Genomic DNA, 15,450 nt, shown 5'->3' on the forward strand with positions numbered 1-15,450 from the left:
CTATCCAACACACGATTTAGAGTTGGCCGCTGTGGTGTTTGTTCTGAAGTTATGGAGGCATTATTTGTACGGGTCAAGATTTGAAGTTTTCAGTGACCATAAAAGTTTAAAGTATTTGTTTGATCAGAAAGAGCTGAATATGAGACAGAGGAGATGGTTAGAATTTCTGAAGGATTATGACTTTGGTTTGAATTACCATCCGGGTAAAGCAAACGTAGTGGCTGATGCATTGAGTCGGAAATCATTACATATGTCTATGTTAATGGTTAGGGAATTGGATTTAATTGAGCAGTTTAGAGATTTGAGTTTGGTGTGTGAGAGTACTCACAATAGTGTTAAATTGGGAATGTTGAAGTTAACGAGTGGTATTCTGGATGAGATCAGAGAGGGTCAGAAATCCGATATGCTTTTGGTTGATAAGTTGACTTTAGTGAATCAAGGTCAAGGTGGTGAATTCAGAGTTGATGAGAATGGTATTTTGAAATTTGGTAGTCGAGTGTGTATTCCGGATGTTACTGAGCTTAAGAAGAGTATTCTTGAGGAAGGACATCGTAGTGGCTTGAGTATTCATCCTGGAGCTACGAAGATGTATCATGATTTGAAAAAGTTATTTTGGTGGCCGGGAATGAAGAAAGAAATTGCGAGTTTTGTTTATTCCTGTTTGACTTGCCAGAAGTCAAAGATTGAGCATCAGAAACCGTCTGGGCTAATGCAACCGTTGGCTATTCCAGAGTGGAAGTGGGATAGTATCAGTATGGATTTTGTTTCTGGTTTACCGAGGACAAGTAAGAATTTTGAAGCTATTTGGGTGATTGTGGATAGATTGACGAAGTCGGCTCATTTCATTCCGATCAGAATGGATTATCCGTTAGAGAGACTAGCCGAGTTGTATATTGAGAAGATTGTAAGTTTGCATGGTATTCCGTCGAGTATTGTTTCGGACAGAGATCCTAGATTTACATCGAAGTTCTGGGAAGATTTGCAGAAGGCTTTGGGAACTAAGCTGAGATTGAGTTCTGCATATCATCCGCAGACTGATGGTCAGACTGAGAGGACGATTCAGTCACTAGAGGATCTTTTGAGGGCTTGTGTTTTGGAAAAAGGAGGTGCTTGGGATTGTTATTTGCCTTTGATTGAGTTTACCTACAACAATAGTTTTCATTCGAGCATTGGTATGGCACCGTTTGAAGCTTTGTATGGTAGGAGATGTCGGACACCTTTATGTTGGTATGAGTCCGGTGAGAGTGCTGTGGTTGGACCGGAGATTGTTCAACAGACTACGGAAAAGATTAAGATGATTCAGGAGAAGATGAGGATTGCTCAGAGTCGTCAGAAGAGTTATCATGATAAGAGGAGGAAGTCACTTGAGTTCCAAGAGGGAGATCATGTGTTTCTTCGCGTCACTCCGATAACTGGTGTTGGTCGAGCTTTGAAGTCGAAGAAGTTGACACCTCGATTTATTGGTCCTTATCAGATTTTGGAGAGGATAGGGGAGGTAGCCTATCGTGTCGCTTTACCGCCGTCGCTTGCGAATTTGCATGAGGTTTTTCATGTGTCTCAGTTGAGGAGGTACATTCATGATCCGTCGCATGTAGTCCAAATAGATGATGTACAGGTGAGAGATAACCTGACTGTTGAAACATCACCTATGAGGATCGAGGATCGAGAGTTGAAGCAGTTGCGGGGTAAAGAGATTGCCTTGGTGAAGGTAGCTTGGGGAGGACCAGCAGGTGGCAATGTGACTTGGGAACTTGAGAGTAAGATGAAGGAGTCTTACCCAGAGTTGTTCGCTTGAGGTATGTTTTCGAGGACGAAAACTCTTTTAGGGGGGGAGAGTTGTAACACCCCAATAAAATAAAATAATTATTTAAATTAAGTTAATGGTATATTATTAATTTAATCAAATAATTGGATTATTTTATTATTGGATTATTATTATTATTATTTTGGAATAATAATTATTGGAAAATATATAAGTTGGAATAAGGAAAAAGAGTTTTCATTTTGTAAAAGGGTTTCACGTGAAAACTGAGAAGCTGCAGAGAAGAGGAGAAAGAGGCAAAGAGGAAGAACCAGAGAGCAAAGGTTGGAGAAGAGCTTGGAGCTTAGAGATTTTGCCGGATTAACTCAGGTAAGGGGGGTTTATCGTCGTTTAATGGGTATTATGGATTAGCATGTACTGGGTAGTGATAAGCCATGGAATTGACCCTAATTGGGATTACGAATGCTGAAAAATTATGTTGGATAAATTGTGTTTAGGCTGTAATTGAATTTGTGTTTGAGTTAGTTGTGGATTTCCGAACGTATAGCTTTTTACGGAATTGGAATCGGAGGTCCGGAAGTCCTCCAACGGCGGAAAATGCGGAGAATTCTGCATTCTGCCTTTTGTTAGCGCAGGAACAACTTCTGTCTTGCGTTAACCGGTTAGCCCAGGGTGTTAACCGGTTAACACTGTGTTGAATTGTGTAAATTGCTGTTTTGTCTGCGTTAACCGGTTAACCCAGGGTGTTAACCGGTTAACACTGTTGTGATTGCTGAGATATTGCTGTTTGTGCTGCGTTAACCGGTTAACCCAGGGCGTTAACCGGTTAACACTGTTAAGTTTTGGGACAGGAAGCGTGTTTGTGCTGCGTTAACCGGTTAACCCAGGGCGTTAACCGGTTAACGCTGTTGCAGAGGGGAAAAAGTGTTAATTAAAATGTTGTATGCCTAATTGATGGTTGCCTATACCCGTGTGTGATATAGTAGGAATTATTTCCCGCTGTTTTGAGCAGTATCGGTATTAGTAGAGTGTGCTAATACTGTGATTGAATTAATTGACATGATATGATGTTTTGATACATGTGTTGATGATGTGTGATGGTATGCATAATATTGTGAATGTATATGTTATGCATGTGTTGTGAATGGACTGTTTTATGGCTTAGAGTGTGAGCATATGTCCATTGTGGATTTTGTTGTGATGTTGCATTGCTAGATGATTAGCATGCATATTGTGGCCTTTATGGTGGTAGCTAATCCCCGTGGTGAGGAATTAGTGATGTTAGTCGTTTTGGACTGTTGTTGATGTTTGCATGCTAGGTAAATTAGCGTGCATAGCATGGCCCTTGGGGTGGTAGCTAATTCCCATAGTGAGGAATTAGTGATGTGAGTCACTAGGTCTCAAATGAGTGGGACTAGTGAGCTTGGTAGCCGTACCTGGATTGGTCGGTGAAGTTGAACTATATGTTCAAGAATAGTCGGTACCGCATGCATGGAGTCTCATTGCATAAATTTTGTATGGCGTATAATATGAATGGATGTATTCCAGTATTATACGTGTGTTGTGTGTTTGTGTTGGCATTGAGTATGAGTATGAAGTGTGTTGGTGTTGAATATGATATTTGAGTTGATGTGTCGTTACTGAATAAGTGATATGATTAGGGTGATTAATGTGTTATTTACTTAACAATACATGAGATTTTATAATGCTTGTTATATCGATTGAGGAACTCACCCTTACAACTTTATTTTCAGGTAACGAGCAGCGATTGAGTAGAAGCTAGTCCTTGGAGTCTAGTATAGTTCCTTAGGGGGTCGTGCTCTGATAGATGTAACATCGGGACGAGATGTTTTACTTATTTTCATTGATGATTGTTGAATAAGTTTACATGTATTGTGTTACATGTTTTATACTGATGTTGGATTTTATTCCGCTGCGAACTATGCAAATGTTTTATTTGATTAAATAAATGAGCATGACAGGATAATTTGGAACATGGTGTACAGTGTTTGTGTGTGACACCCTTAACTGCATAATTACTCTGAGTTTTATATGTTGTTTTAATTAAATATTGGGGTATTTTAGAAGGGTGTTACAATCTTCACATTTGGAACCAAGCAGAGTTCGGCAGCAGACTTGCCGAAAAGATCCTTCCCTCTGAGAGTTTTCAATTCCTTGCGAAGCTCAAGATATTGATCGTTCATAGCATCCATCTTCTCATAAACATCTGGACCCTCAGACGGCTCAAAATGATAGATGGTGTCGTCTACCCTGGGCAAAGTATGCACGACAGGAGGAGGAACGACAAAGACCGGGCTAGATGCCGGAAGATAAGCAAAGGTAGGAACAGGACCCTCAGGCATGAAATTGGGAGGCATCCCCCACGGGAACCCGGTTGGCATGGCTGTTGGAACAAAGTATGCACTGGCAGCGGGCACAGTAGAGGAGACAATCTCGAAGATAACTGTCCTCTGGGGAGGAGTTGAAGGTGTCGGAGAAGACTGGCTCTGGGCAGTCATGAGTGACTCCATTAGGGCAGTCAATCTGGCCACTTCCTCTTTCAGCTCACGGTTCTCTTGTTCTAGGTGATCCATCAGTCTTGAAATGTTGGCTCTAGTGTAGTACCGGTGAGTCAGCTTGTCTTCAAAATAAATGAAGGACACAGAGTTAGACCACAGGGCAAGGGACCGGAAACAAAACCTGCTTATGCATATGATGCATGCAATGTTTGTGCATATGATTTGTTTTTTATTTCAAAGGAACTTTAGAGTTTTATTTGCAAATTCTGGAAATATTAAGCATTTTATCACATATGGAAATATCTCATCAAATAATATCAGGGAAAAGAAGTGCAGCATCGTCAATCATATACAAGAGAAAAGGAAAATAGTCGTCTTATGGATCCCTAGAAACAATCATCTAAAGCTCGGGACACAGGAAGATAAGATGCGCGAAGCCTCTTCACCTCCCTCTCGTAGGCTGCCTCCATATTGGCCTTCTCTTTGGCGAGTCGATCATACCTCCTCATCCAGAACTTAGAAGACTGAGGAAGTAGAGAAGTCCATACATCATCAGGGTCATCAATAACCTGATGCTCAAGAAACTCAGTCAACGCATCCTTCTCCTTAATCTGCTGAAGCAACTCTTCACGTTCACGGATCCAGGCACGTGAACGGTCTTCGTCTCTCAACTCCTTTACTCCTTGATTAGGGAGGGTTGAAGGCCCAACCATAATCATAGGTGTAGGTATCGTATACTCGTAAGGCATGAGATACTCAGACGCCCTCTTCCTAACCCAAACAGTGTAAGGCTCCAAAGCAATGCAATTCTTAGGACCCAACTCTTTCCTTCCTTTCCTATGAATCTTGCGCCAAGCGCGGACCATCCTAGCTTTCAAGCCTTGGGGATCTTTACCATCCTAAAAGAATACACCCTCTAACAGAATGTTATTGGATTTATCCTTTAAGGGGAACCCAAGCTGCCGACGTACCAAAACAGGATTGTAGTTAATCCCACCACATGTACCAAGAAGAGGTACATTGGAGAATTCGCCACAAGAGTCAATAATCCGCACACCATCATACACATGGTTATACCAAGAGATATCATCATTAGTGAGAGACATAAGTCTCGTGGACCACCGTAGACATTCCTTGTGCTCCTTGAAAGCGACCGTCTGAGGTAAGTGAGAAATAAACCACTTATACAACAGAGGCAAACAACACACAATGGCGCCACCACCCTTTGCATTCCTCATATGCAAAGAGAAGTAGGTATCGCCCAACAGAGTCGGAACGGGATTAAGAGTAGAGAAGATCCTAATAGCGTTCACATCCACAAACTTGTCGATGTTGGGGAACAATACCAATCCATAGATGAGAAGTACAAATATGGCTTCAAAGGCATCCTCACTCATGGCCTTCCCATATATAGTAGCTTGAGCAATGAGGAACTCAGAAGGGAGACCTTGAATTCCACCTTTGGTAGTCATATGAGCATCAACCAGAGATTCATCTATGTGTAACATGTCAGCAATCTCTTGAGAAGTAGGAATACTCTCCAAGCCACTGAACGACAACTGGTCTAGAATAGGTATACCCACAAGGTAAGCATACTCCTCAAGGGTAGGCAAAAGCCGGAAATCCGGAAACGTGAAGCAACGGTACAAGGGATCATAAAACTGCACCAATACACTCACCAATCCTTCACCCACCTGAGTAGTCAGAAGAGGAAGAATCTTCCCAAAACGAGCCTTGAAACCCAAAGGATCTAATACATAGGATGTCAGATTCCTTAACTCTTTCAAATCTGGTTGTCTGAAATTGTACTTCTTTGTATTCCTTTTTTGTCTTTCCATGTCTGAAAATTTTGCAAATAAACCCCTTAAGTTCCTTGAAATTTTCTTATTTATTGATGATATGGATGCAAATGGGTGCATGAATGCATGAATGCAACAATCACACTCAAGGATCAAGCAAAGCACACCAAGCAAAGGTCATGGGATGGATCATGTTATCCTTAATATCAATCATCCATTTTGGTGGATTATGGTTTACACCTTATCAACACCTAAGTTCCATTGATATTAACGATTCATGAACGGATCAACCATGAATCAAGGGTTTGTTGCAAGTCACGAGCATGGAGTTTAGGTTAAGAACCACCCAAAGGTTTAAACTTGCCAAATATGTTCTACAAAAGGTTCCCATAGTCATCATCCCATCTTTTGGATATTATCGGAGAAACGACTACTCGTATTCCAAAAATATTCTCAAGAGAGACTCTTATGAGTGTAGTATCGCGTAACAATCGTATCAAATCTTACACTTGAACGACTTTCGCACTACATCCTAAGAATAGGCCAAGATGGGCTTGGTAAACTAAGGTCCTTGGCTTCTAAGGTCTATATTGGAAAGAGTAATGTCTAACCACAACTTACTTGTGTGACATTATTGATCCCAACATAACCTCCACCAAGTGAAGGGACTTGCAAGTCAACTTGCTAAGGAATAACTCCACACAAGTCAACAAGACTACGCCATTCTCCTATCCTAAGTGCACTCGAGTCCGGGTATAGAACTCATCTCACAAAGATCACCAAGCATACAAGGAATTAATATCAAGCAATTCAATCATCACATACAATACAGTAATCCCAAATTGCACAAAAATATGTCACAAAACAAATACAATACAACAAGCATGAAAAGTCGGCAAAACCCACTAGGCAAATACACGATCCCTAGCAGAGTCGCCACTTTTCTGTAGCGGGGTATTCGTTACCATTAGAGATATTAACTAAATCCAAGGTAAATCATACAAGTCGAGTCGCCACCGCACTTCTATTTATCCAAAGGAATGGTTAGAAAGCGAACAAAAACCTAAAAGTTTTATCGAATCAAAAACTAGTAAAAATGTCAGAGATCTGGGTAAGGGGGTTGGTTATGCAATGGGAAGGTATTAGGCACCCAAAGCATCCTAGGTACTCATAGGGAGCCCTTTTCACATTTGTTGCAAAGGTTGTTGTTTTTTTTTTGAAAATTTATTTGTGCAAACATGATTGAAGGGATGAGAAAAGTGTGTATGTTTATCTAATGTACTACTTACTAAAAGAAGGGTCAAAAGAAAATGACTCGCACGGACGTCGCATCCACTGCATACGTATCTCATCTGAATCTGAGAATCAGAGTCTTCGTAGCTCGGCTACCTATGGGTTAAAGAGGAGTGTGCTCGCTAAGACATCGCGTCTTATGCCTACGTATCTCATATGGGATGAAAATCAGAGCAAAACGTAGTTCGACCACCTATGAGGTAAGGGTTGTGTTTTGGGGTGAACGACGTTACTACGCAATCTACCGGATGCTCGACCTTTGGAGACTTACTCGCCTGTAGTAGAAGGAGATAACATGTTCTTAGGAGAAGAAAAATCAATGAGTTTGGGGTGTTTAGGGATGCTCATGCAAAAAGGCAGTCCTAGATGAAGGAACCGCGCTACCTTAAATGACATGCCACGAGAGGCTATACGAAACCTAAGAAATCGGTAACATGCGGGAAAAGTAAAGGGATCGAGAGATCTACCGTACGGATAAAGATCCGAAGTAACAGCAATTAGATAAATAAGAAACCCAAAGACTCTTCCAAGCTAAACACCATCAAAGAAAGCGAGTCAGTATAGGTAATCGGAATAGACCTCCAGGTGGTACCCCACAAATAAAGTGGAACACCAAGCAAGTTGTCCCTGCAAGAGTATGTGAGCCCTCACAAAACAAAACTCAACAAACAGGTTAGAGAAACAAGATAGGGTAATCAAGAGTTGCCCCCAAATCAAAATGTAACCACATGAATCATGCCATTAAAATTCACAAAAAGCTCACAAAAAGCAACCAAGGGTAGGAGGCCTAAACCTCTTGTCAAACACATGCATCAAAAGGGTATCAAATTCACCCATAATACCTCATACATTCAGAACATTCAAATTAAAAGCATAAAGTAATGGGAATAAGGCAAACCTGACTGGAGATATCGAATGAAATTGAATTTCCCGGTTGGGTTTGCAAAGCAATCTAAGGGTTTATATTAGATGGATTTGGCTCTTTGCAGATGAGTTCCCTTCAGTCTCTAGAGGTTGCTCTGAACTCTGTTAGCTCTTCTCTCACTATCTTTCTCCCTGCCAGGGTAATAGGAATAGAATCCATTTGTTTCACTGAAACTCTGAATTTATAACCTGATTTTTGTGGACCTGTGGGCTCAAATGAGAGAGGCCCAAGTCCAAATTTTTTCTATTATATTTTAATTATTTATTTATTTTATTTATTTATTTATTTTTTTCGTTCTTTTTTTTTCTTTTGTCTTTCGTTCTTTTGTTTTTTTTAAACACCTAGGCTTCGCCTAGCGAGCATGACAGTTCAAGAAATTCCTCTGAGCGTAGGTGATTCTGGTGGCTTTTCTTGGGACTCGCTAGGCGACATTCTTCTCGCCTAGCGAGCATGACAACTCATGAACAAACTTTTGCTCCTTCAAGATTAACGTTTTGACTGACGAATAGACCCCATTTGAACATGTTGGAAGTATCTCAAGCCATTCCCTTGTGTTGACTGATCATCTAAATAGAACCCACAAAGTGTCTTGGATGATACTCAAGCTTCAAACAAAAGATGTTAGTGACACATTTTTGTGCTTTTGGTTAGTAAACAAAAGTAAGAGAAACAATGATGTATAATTCAAGCATGCTTGGTGATCTCAAACCAATCACAAGGAGTCCCACCCAAAGGCAAAGGGAACCAAGATGCTAAAGATCCTTGAGGCAATGCAAATGCAATGTTATGATGCCCTGAGGGATCTTAGGGTCAAAATTGGGGTCTTACAGCAGACCATGCAAAAACCATCTCAAAATTGAAGACTGAAGTCATGTTTCAAAATTCTAAATTAGAAGAGATGACCAAGTATGTAAGGATGTTAAGCAATGGGTCTGATTCCTTAGACAAGATTCTTTAAACTGGAGAAATAACAGGAGACAAACATGGCATTGGGTATAATAACTCAAAACCTGAGAGCAGTGACACTGGTGTCAAACCTCAAGCCAAACTTAAGTGCATTCAAAAACCTGTGATGTCACATCATATGTCACAGCATCAGAGGAGAAAACAGTTGAAAGGGAAACACCAAAGATGGAGATGCCATTATTGTGGGAAATTTGGTCATCTAAAGCCTTTCTAGTATAAACTGTATGGCTATCCTAGGTCTACTCATCATCAGGATCACCATCAATTCAGACCCAAACAGCACATGCCTATCATCAAAAAGCAATGGGTCCCTAAGACTAATGTCACAAGTCTGATAGCTCACATTCCCCTCAGAATCTCAGCCAAAGAAGAATGGTACTTCGATAGTGGGTGCTCCAGACACATGATTGGAAACCAAGACCTGCTAACTGATATGCATCACCATACTATAAGTCATGTAACCTTTGGAGATGGAGCAAAAGGTGAAATCAAGGGAACAGGTAAGCTTGATTGCCTTGGAATACCTAGACTTGACAAGGTTCTACTAGTCAAAGGCTTAACTGCAAACCTCATAAGCATCAGCCAACTATGTGATCAAGGTCTAAATGTCAACTTCACCAAAACTGAATGTCTAATCCTTGACATAAATAATAAAGTAATTATGAGAGGAATCAGGACCAAAGACAATTGCTACATATGGCGCTCTCAATTGGATTATTCCTTAAAGTATTGGTTGAGTACAGATGCTCTCAAGAGTGATAAAAAACAAGGTTGGGGGAAATGTCATACAAAGATGTCACACCAGAAGCTCAGAGGAGAAAAGGTTATGATGGCTCAAAAAACTGAGAGTTTAGACCAAACAAGTGGACATATGACCAGTCACAGGGAGAATGGAACTAAGCCACAAGAGACTCTATGCAAAAAGGCCAAGGACATTATGGAGAAGATTTGGATGACACCTGCTAAAGGTATAGAAGATGATAGCATATGGGCTCAACTGGGTTGGATGAAACTATTACTGAGTGCATCCAATGTCACACACGATGTCATAACATTGTATTATGACTTCCTGAATGCTAAAACCTGGTCCAAAAATCAGATTCAGCACAGATGGACAAAGTACTGGTATTGCTATTATCACTCCATTAGAAAATTTGTGGAAGACAAATTCAGAAGTCTAAAGCTTGGACTGGAACTAGCAGACAAGCTTGCAAGGAATTTGGGTAAAATTGAAAATGAGGGAGGAAAATTAGGGATTTGGACTCTTGAGAAATTATGGCAGTTAAAAGGAAAAAATAAAGAAAATAAAAATAGTGTCTGTCCCTTTAAAAGAAAGAGCCACATTAATGATGAGAATAGTGTCTGCCTCCTCAGGGAATGGAGAGGGAGATGAATGGAGAGGGAGATTGCTGCGTTTAAAGGAGGTAATTGAGAAGAAAGAGCCACATTAATGATGAGGAAAAAATAATGTCTGCCCCTTTTGAAAGAGAAATTGGACAAGAAGCTGTAGAGGTAAAGGAGGTAATTGAGCTGATCAAAAATGCTGGACTCATGAAGACTGTGGTAACTCTACCCCAATGCTATAAGGGGTTGGTTAAAGAGTTTATTGTTAATATCCCTGAGGATATTCATGATAAGAACAGCAGGGAGTTTTGCAAGGTATTTGTAAAGGGCAAATGTGTGAAATTCTCACCAAGTGTCATCAATAAGTTCCTAGGAAGAGGAATGGATGGAGGAGTAGACCTAGAAACCACAAACAATAAGGTCTGTAGGGTTATCACAACTGGACAAGTTAAGGAATGGCCTAGTAGAAATCACTTATCAGCTGGAAAGCTCAGTGTTAAATATGCCATCTTGCACAAGATTGGCTCAGCTAATTGGATTCCTACTAATCATGCCTCTACTATCTCCATCAATCTTGGAAGAATCATTCATGCAATTGGAACAAGGGTTAACTATGATTTTGGCAAGTTCATATTTGATCAAACCATTAGACATGCTTCTACAAATGCTGTGAAATTACCCATTGCCTTCCCCTCCCTTATTTGTGGCATTATCCTAAGCCAACAACCAGGGATTCTGAGTACAAGTGACATTCCAAGCAGGAGAAAATCCCCTCTGTCCATTCATTACAAGCTGTTTGAGGGAAGTCATGTCAATGATGTCATGACATCTGCCAGAAGGGAGTCTACATCTAAAGGAAGCCTGATTGACCAACTAAAAGAGACCTGCAAAGAATTGGACAATGGTATAAGGGTGGCCAAGGTCAGAAAAGAAGCTTTAGAAGTTCTCATTCGTAGCCTGGAAGAGGAGAAGATAGAAAAAGCTGGTAAGGACTCAGATGAAAAAGCACAATCCTGTGACATCTCTGAAAGCTCTGATGGCTCTGAAGATGAAGAAGAAGGCGAAGATGATACTTCTTCCTCTGAGTGATAGTTCCTCCTCTTGTTTGTTAAAGAATGAAGACTGTGAAGCTGGTGTGTCTGATGTTCTGAGAGATGTTCTACTGCTGCAATATGGAGTTATTATTTTTCTTTTAAATTGTGTAATGTGTGGCAGTCCTCATTGATGCCTGTTTTGTAATATTTAAGGCTCTTAAAGAGCTCCTTGGATTTGTTCATTGTCTCAGCTTTCAGCTGAGTATAATGTTGGTGTGTGCTGCATGAATATTATGTTTTAACATGTTTAATGTTATAACATTTGTCCTGACATTCTCTGACAGACTAATTGACATTTATTTTGTCTAATTGGTCACCTTTGGTCAATTTTGACTAAAAAGGGGGAGAAGTGTTGATATGGAAGCAGTCGTGGAGAGATGTGTGTGGCTGGACTGGAGGACAACCATTATTGAAAGAAGTGCACAGGTGCTACAACATTATGTTTGTCTGTTTACAGATGTCAAACAGGATGTCTGATATGGTGCACAGGTGTTGATGTTGAAGTAGATGTTGTTTACAGATGTCAAACAGGATGTCTGATATGGTGCACAGGTGTTGATGTTGAAGCAGATGTCAGTATGACATTCTGGCTGGTACAGGTGCTGGAGTTACAGTAGCTGTTATTTGATGAATGCACAGATTGAGGGGGAGAAGAAGTACCCTTGTGCTTTGTGCATTTGTGTGTCTTACTAGTTGCATCCATAACTAGTAATTCTGTTGTTTGTTGCATAGATTTAGGGGGAGGAGAAGTACCCTTGTGCATGTGTGTATTACTAGTAGCCATAACTAGTAATTGTTTTGCTTCTGCTGCTGATTAATCTTCTGTTATGTTGTTTAAACTACTGATAGTTTGCCTTGTGAACAAAAAGACAGATATATGTTTTAGCCAAAATTTGCCAAAGGGGGAGTTTGTTGATTCTAAGTGTTGGCAGCAATTTTGGCAAAACAAAGAGTGTTCACAAGATGTCATGTGTGATGTCTTAACATGAGATATCCTGTGTACCTGCTGGAATTCAAGAACATGTGCAAGCAGGATTGTTTCAGAATGCCACATACAATGACAAGGCTTCTGATATTGGCTGTACCTGCTGGAGCTTAAATGGAAGACATGTTCATGCAAGATTGTTTCAGATGACATACACAATGTCATGGCATCTGATATGGCTGTACCTGCTAAAAGCTATAAAAGGAATTACTGGATTATGCAGGATTTTTCCAGGATGTCAGACCCGATGTCATGACATCCTGTACACAGAACATTCAGTATGAATGTCTGGTGTTTTATGATTGCACAATTAATGGCAATCTTTGGATGATTGAAGATATGGCTAGCTAGCACATTCAATCATGGATTACAACCTGATTTACATATTTTCCAAAGAGATCTAACCAGCTGTTATAAAAAGATTTGATTGGAAAATAGATTTAGGGTTTTCAAGATGTCTAAGCCCAGCTGGATGCTTCTATAAAAAGGGACTTAGAAAACCTGTTTGAATACACAACCAAGACTGAGCGAAATATAGAGAGAGAGCTAGGGTTTGTGTCTGTTTAGTCGTAAGACTTGTAGGTCATTCAAGTCATCCATTAATGATTGAATTGGACTGATTTGTGGTTGTAATTTGTCACTCTAAAGCTGTTAAGCAAGAGTGTGTGTCTACTTGATCAAAGTTGTGAAGCAAGATCAAGTGTGTGTCTTCTTGATCAAAGCTTTAAAGCAAGATCAAGAGTGTGTCTTCTTGATTGAAACTGTGAAGTAAAATCAAGAGTGTGTAATTGAAAAGTATTTTCTTTTCACAAGGGATTGTTGTTTAAAATCACTGGTGTGTGATTGTAAGGGAAGTGAGTGGGTTCTCATATCTAAGAGTGCTTAGGTAGAAGTTGCACGGGTAGAGATTAGGTGAGAAAGACTGTAACTTGTTGAAGTGTACGGATAGTCTTTGAACTAATTCTATTTTAGTGAATTTCCTTCCTGGCTTGGTAGCCCCCAGACGTAGGTGAGTTGCACCGAACTGGGTTAACAATTGCTTGTGTTATTTGCTTTACCATTCTGTTTATCTTATCCATTGTGTGTTAGCAGATATCAGTGTCGTAACATTACCTTCGACATCTTATATCTGATACCAGAATTTCATATATATATATATATATATATATATATATATATATATATATATATATATATATATATATATATATATATATATATATATATATATATATATATATATATATATATATATATATATATATATATATATATATATATATATAGGGGTGGCAAACGGGCATTCCCGCCCCGCAAAAGCCCGCAAAAAAACGGGGCAGGACGGGGCGGTCATAGTTGAGGAAGCGAGGCTAAAACTTAGACCCGCCCCGCAAAAAAGTGATGGCAGGGCGGGGAAAGCCTGTTGGCACTGCACTCTTTAAGCCTAAAAATGCAAAAAATTATGTAAATACACGTGTCCGCAAAAGCCCGCAAAAAAATGGGGCGGGGCGGGGCGGACACATTTGAGGGTGAGGGCCTAAATCCTTGGCCCGCCCCGCACAAAAATGCGGGAAAAACGGGCATGCCCAGCGGGCCGAGCCCGTTTTGCCACCCCTATATATGTATATACCATCAATCACAATCACACAATATGCATATACAAGAATAATATGCATTGCTCATCTCCTCTACTCTCATGCATGTGCTACCATCACCGGATTCCGAGTTATTTTTACTGGAATCTTAAACATAGAGCCGAAGTCCTAAAACACTAGACAGAAGTCATAAGACACTAGACAGAAGTCATAAGACACCAGACCAAAGTCCTTACACCGGACCAAAGTCCTAACCTAACTCCAAAATATATGATGCATGATGCTTCAAACAATGCAATATTCCATCAGAACCTCCAACTCAAAAATTTGACATCGTCGGTTAAAGCTAACACCAGTTATTGTGAACCTAATAACATCGCCAATTAGGCTAAAACACTGACTCTTTCTGTTGGAAAAAATAAAGCATAAATAAAAAAGAGGAACACAATCACAACACAAGAACATAACATGGAAATTCCAAAACCGGAGAAAAAATTATGGTCGTTGTCAATAGACAACCAGAGAATAACACTATGTGAAAATTGTTACAACACATAATATACCCTCAACTAACTCAGGCGCCCAGTACACCCACACCCTCCAAAACAAATATTTTACTATATCTCATAATACTCTAATATAAGAGTATAAGATGACAAAGAAAGTAAAATACAATCTTAAAGTGCTTTTGACTGGTGCATCTTGGAATGGAGAACTTGAATCCTATATATAACTTTGGACTCCCTCTTCCTTCACAAAACTAACCGATATGGGACTTCAAAGAAATTGTATTATATATATATATATATATATATATATATATATATATATATATATATATATATATATATATATATATATATATAGCCTTGGAATCTCTCTTCATTCACAAAACTAAGAGATGTGAGACTTCTTCAACATGTATATTTTCAACCAACTCCGATAATCTCCACCTTGATTGAAAATAATATACTAACTTTCATTGTCTTCACCGACAATCATATTCCATTATAAAGAGTATCAACATGTATATTTTCAATCAATCTCAACAATCTCCACCTTGATTGAAAATAATACATCAACTTTCATTATCTTCGCCGACAATCATACTCCATCATAAAAAATATAGTTACTTGAAACTACACCACTCCAAGAATTTTCACATTGT

Source organism: Lathyrus oleraceus, chromosome 4 (genome assembly GCF_024323335.1).
Source record: "Lathyrus oleraceus cultivar Zhongwan6 chromosome 4, CAAS_Psat_ZW6_1.0, whole genome shotgun sequence".
Taxonomy (NCBI): Eukaryota; Viridiplantae; Streptophyta; class Magnoliopsida; order Fabales; family Fabaceae; genus Lathyrus; species Lathyrus oleraceus.